The 5793-nt window shown below is 35.1% G+C and overlaps 1 long non-coding RNA gene across 1 annotated transcript; it reads right to left on the bottom strand.

Annotated features, from left to right (window-relative positions):
- Window positions 1-3572: 3572 nt before the first annotated feature.
- On the bottom strand, window positions 3573-5511 carry LOC110891112. The gene is made up of 3 exons (XR_004873006.1): window positions 4620-5511; window positions 4116-4178; window positions 3573-3707 (listed from the first exon to the last, which is right to left on the bottom strand). It is a non-coding gene; the product is annotated as an uncharacterized LOC110891112 (long non-coding RNA).
- Window positions 5512-5793: the final 282 nt, after the last annotated feature.

The raw sequence follows: 5793 nt of genomic DNA, 5'->3' as shown, positions 1-5793 counted from the left end.
CACTTTCTTCATCTAACACTTGGTCAACAACGGTTTTGATCACATGTGACTCATTATCAGTGTCAGATGGAGAAAATGTAACATCAATATTCTCAGGTAACTCATTCTCAACGGTTCTCAATTTGAGATTCAATGCAGCTTCCACCCCATCTGGATATTTTTGTGTATAATGATTCCACATTGGGGGTGGAACACTGTTGAAGGCAGGTGTCGCATCAGGTTGTTGCGGAACAATTTGATCAATCACATATGATGAAGCAACATAACTGATTAATTTTTTTATCAATTCTTTCATTTTCAATTCTCATTAATTCTAGTTCCTTTTTCAACGAAGCAATTGTGTCCAAATGGATGTTAATTTCCATCTGTTTATCCATGAATGTGGATTTTAACAAACTTGTAGCTTTATCATTTTCAAAACTTTCTTTTTGGATCATTTTGATTGATCGTGCCAAAGTATCATATGCTTCTTTTACCTCACTTAGATCATATTTTACTTCATCAGTATATTTCTTCAATTCTTGAAATTGTTTGTCTTTTTCAAGACAATCCATGCAGGGTTTTGAATTGTTTTTGCATGGAATTTCAAGAATTGAATCAACCTTTTCAGAAACCTTTTCTTCGTTATCAATTTTAACATCCGGTTTACCAAACCCATCAGACTCTGACTCAGACTCTTCTCCTGATTTGATCTCCTCATTTTCTGATTTTTCGTCAGACTCCTTTTTGACTGACTCCATATCGACAGACACATTTTCAACTGACTCTGTTTCGACAGACTCCATTTCTACAGATTCTGTTTCTACCTCTTTCAGCTTGCCCATCAAAGCTTTGTCAGCAATTTCCTTTAGAGTCTCTTCATTCATTTCTTTAGAAACGTCTATTATCTCTTCAACTTGAGCTTTCTCAGCGTCGTATTGTGGACAGAATCCTGTGGTTGGCTCACTGAAAAATCCTGTAAAAGAGTCAAACATGTTAGGAGGCATTATTGATTTGAAAGAACTAGCAATAATCTCCTGTTCAGATTGATAGTAGTAAACTTCTGCAGCTGCTTCTTCAAGATCGGCCAAACTTTCTTCAGACATGACTTCACTGACTTCTTCTATTTCAACAATGCATTCCGGTTCTTCCACAATCTCTGCCATCATGGCCATACCCTCACTACCAGGGATATACTTATCCTAACTAAAACCTTCTGCAACCTTCTCATCATCTTGATTGACTAAAAGAGTTTTTTCAGGCTTGTTTTCGATCTGAGGTCTTTATGTGAATGGTTGTTGACTTGTCTTGTGATAGATTGCTTGTCTGTAGTAGTCGTTTGTGAATGGGTTTTGATGGTTGTTGACTTCTCGGTTTGGACATTCACGTTTGAAATGCCCCTTCTCTTTGCATTTGAAACATGTGACTTTTGATTTATCAAAACCAAGCTTGCTATCTGGTCCTGAAAGACTATTCCGACCAGTTATTTCCATAAATCTTTGAGCTCTCCTCACCAAGATTGCCATTCCCCATTTGATATCGATCAACTCCAGCTCCTCTGGATCAATCTGATCATAATCTTCCTTAGTCATATCAGGGTTCCCAATTCTACCTGCAACCAAACTTTCATAAGATTCAAGAACTGATGCAAGTAGTGCAATATGTTGTTTGGCTGCTGACTCTATAAACTCTTGGCCATTCTTGATGTTCACTGCTATGTTGCACCAAATTCCTGGACCTTGACTTTGACTGTTTGATCCTGACGAACTTTGGGTATAAGATTGATCTGGTGAGTTTTGAACCTTTAGATTTGGTTCAAAACTTGCAAATGGTGAACTATTGTTGCTTGATGTGCCAGGTGAAACTCCGGATGTCGAATCAGCACTAAAAGCTATCTGGATCTTTGGACTTAGATTCGATGTTGCTGGTGAGTTTCCTTTGTAGTACAATGAAACGTCTTGTTGTACACTTGAAGACTTCATTTTTCTAATCTTTTTCAACTCAAGCTCATGTGATTCAATCTTTTCAATGAATGTGCTAAGATTGAATCTAACATACTCTAAGTTTTTTTTAACACCAACAGATATGTGCCCCATTCATCGTACGGTAAAGCATCCGCCAACTTATCAACCATTCTTCATCCATCTTGGTTATGTTCAACCTCTTCATCTCAACGACCAAATGACAATATCTCTCGATCAACTAGTTTGTTCTCTCACCCTTTATACCTGTAAAGATATCAAACTCTTTCTTCAGCAAAGCTGTTTTGCTTTTTATCATAGACACACTACCAAGAAACTTTACTTTCAATGCATTCCAGACCGACTGTGAGTTATCCTGATGTTGAAGCAAGACTATGATATCCTCTTTGATAGCTTGTTGCATGATACTCATCATTTTCTTTTCTACTTTGAAACCTTCTTGTTCAAGTGGAGTTAAACTTCCGATAGTTTTCTCTATTCCCGAACCATTCGTTGGAGGAACATACTTAGACTCGATTTTCATCCAACATTCGAAATGGTTGGCTTGCACCCAAGTCTTAAACCTTTCTGACCACCCAGCATACTCATCAATGTTCATCAACTTCGGCGGTTTCTGCATTGTACCGAGTTCATTTTCCATGTTCACATTTTGCACGATACTAGCTGGGGTTTGAGATGATGTCATTCCCCCTCCGGCAAACAAGTTGTAAAACTCTTGGTTATCCATTTTACGAAAATAGTTTCGGAAAAATTTTCAAGTTTTAGAAAAACAGTCACTTTCAAACGAAATACCTTCTACACACAAAATGAACTTTCGAACGTAATCACACAAACAAAATGGACTTCAAGCAAAATCAGTTTTTCAAATGAAATCAGCTTTTCAAACGAAATACCACTTTCATGCGAAATGAAGTGCCATTTCGTACGAAATCAATACAAAGCTTCTTTTCGTGCGAAATACTCAAACAGAATGATGTTTCAAACGAAATGAGTCATTTCGTACGAAATGAACTCAAATTTTCAAACGAAATAAGGTACATTCACACAAAATGAAGTTTTTGGCCCATTTTTTTGTCACTTTTAGTCTGAATTTAGGTTTGATTCTTTCAAGGATTTGTTAAAAATGTATTTTACACGTTATATCAAAAGATCAGTCCATTTTGTCCGTGAATTTGTCCAGAAATCCAAGAATGAGTAGAAAAACAGAGTTCTAAGCACTAATTCAAACGAATTGACTCATCTTGAGCTCTGATACCACTTGTAGGATTGTTTTGCGACCTATATGAGTTGTTCAGAGTCAAATCTAAGTCGTTTGAAAGGCGGAAACAGTCAAACAACTGAGAATCAGTGATAGAAAGGTGTAGAAACAGAGAATTATACTTAAAACAGGCTTTTCATTGATTTTCAACTTGATTACACGGTGAGAATTGGGCAGCACTTCGTTACACGTCTCACTATTTCGTACCAAATGAAAAATCCAAGTGCCATATTTATAGGCAGATGATTTCGCACGAAATGGCAACATGCCATTTCGTACGAAATAGCAAACTTGCATTTCGTACGAAATAGCCAAATGCCATTTCGTGCGAATTGACTTTCAAACATACATAAACTTACATTTTTGACATATTTAGCCCTATTACAAGCTACCGACATGACCTAGACTGTTGACGTAGGCGATAGACATCGTGCACCAACAATCCTAAACTTTGAAAATCTTAGAGGCAAGAATCTATTAATAACTTCCTAATACAAAACAAGTGATCGGATTAAATAATCTATATATGACTGAATTATAGTAAATAAACTACAAATCAGTAGGATGGGAACCCTAGAAACATCTAGACATATGCATCAATTATGGATATTTCATGTGAGTTTGTTTAATCAGGAAAAAACATATGAGTTTCTCTGATGTAACAAGCCACAAATAATGCAATAAACCAAAGAAATTACAATGAATTGTATGTGCAATTGTATGAAATTTCATGAAGACGTTTAGTCAAATATATGGCCATTAAATGCATGATGAATCAAGAATAAAGGTTGACTAATGTTGGAGAAAGTTGGAACCAAATAACTAAAATTTTGTAAAAGCATGTTATGTTTCTTTTGTCTAAATGATAGTGAAAATTAAGTGAACGAAATACAAACCTTGGTACCCCCTTTATCGAGGGCTTCATTGCTTCTGTGTCAACTTGCCACTGAAAACACATGCTGGAATCATATCAAAGTTCATGGTGAATAACTGAATTCAGCCTCAAAGTAGACAAATGGATTTTTTTTTAAAACGTTAGTCTTGGTGCTATATATATGTGTGTATCTGCACATAGTTTAGCTAGTTTCCCATTTTATAATGATTGAAAACATCCCATAATGTGTGTTTCAGCAAGAGTACCATGTCATTTTAGACCCCTTCCTGCAGCCTAACGTTTAACTTTTTGTATAAAATTATTTTCAAGCTCAAGCTCGTTTTTTATACAAGTTTTTTTTAGTCTCGGACTAGAGCTTGTTTAAGCTCAACTTAATTCGAGTTTTTAGCGAGCCGAGTATCACGTAGTTCACAAACGGCTTGGCTCATTTACACCCTCATGCTTAATGTATCTTAAGGGAGTAAAAGTAAAGTATCTCTTCAATAGCAAATATAAGAAGTTTTACCTAGGAGCAAGCTTCTGAACTTTTGTCTAAAAGCAACCCTAGGAGCAAGCTTCTGAACTTTTGTCTAAAAGCAACAGGTCTGTTCATGTAGAGTCAGTTGATTCTGTTTCAAATGCATATGAGGATCAATTCCTCCTGTAGTATCACAAGCCTTTATGAGTGTTGTCATGATCTTATTATCCAATAAGCAAATTCCAACTATACAACGAAAATATTAATGTGAATCATTATTGAAAAACAAACTTTAGCTTGGCATAACAATCTGATCAGGCCATTCATTGCCATATCAGAATTCTAAATGAGTAGAAAACTTTTAAGTGTTGCTTTATCTATGCTCACTTTAAAGCTCAACAAAGATGGCCACAATACTAATTATCAATTTGTCACTTGGCATTATAAGAGAAGCAAAAAACTACTGTTTTATTAAGAAAAAAATAAAAACAATGCTGCTTATAATATATGTTTAGCAATTGCTCGAACAATTAGGATTCGATTTATAGCAAAGGAGACACCTTGTTCTCTTGTAACAATTCAGTGTCAAGACATCTTACTTTACTCTATCTCTATGTAGCATATCATTAGACAGGTTGTGTGCAAAGAAAGCAAAAAAACCTAACAATCTCCAAATATCTAGATATAAAGTAAACCACACTAAACAAAACAACTTACAACAGAAAATTTCAGAACTAAATCGAATGGAAATAAAAAGAAATCAAGAAGAGAGATTGAACTTATCTTAATGAACGAGGTCGGTTTCCACCAGAGCTATAGACCGAGACACTAATTTGCGTTGATCAGTTTAGGGGGAAAAGGTGGAGAGGAATCCTAGATCGATTAGGAAAGGGAGAAGTGAGCAGATAGGGTTAGATGTAGGGGAGTTAATTTGGGTGTGGGGGAAATAAAAAATTCAAATCATTGAGAGGGAGTGCTGGAGCGGGAATTAAGTTGGAGAGACTTTTCATTTTTTCCTAACTTTACATATATATTGTATTAAAAATATAAAACTTGGATCATTTAATTTGTAAAAATTTTGAAAACTTTAATTTCACTAACCTTTATTTAAACTTTAGTTTTCTAACTCAAAAAAATATTATAACCTTTCTTTAAACTTTAGTTTGCTAATTCGAAAAAAAATATAAAAGATAGAATTAAAATTAATAGAAAATGAAATATT

This window comes from Helianthus annuus, chromosome 11 (assembly GCF_002127325.2).
Source record: "Helianthus annuus cultivar XRQ/B chromosome 11, HanXRQr2.0-SUNRISE, whole genome shotgun sequence".
Lineage (NCBI taxonomy): Eukaryota > Viridiplantae > Streptophyta > Magnoliopsida > Asterales > Asteraceae > Helianthus > Helianthus annuus.
Note: the sequence above shows the minus strand (reverse complement) of the source record. Positions and strands in the feature narration are given on the sequence as shown.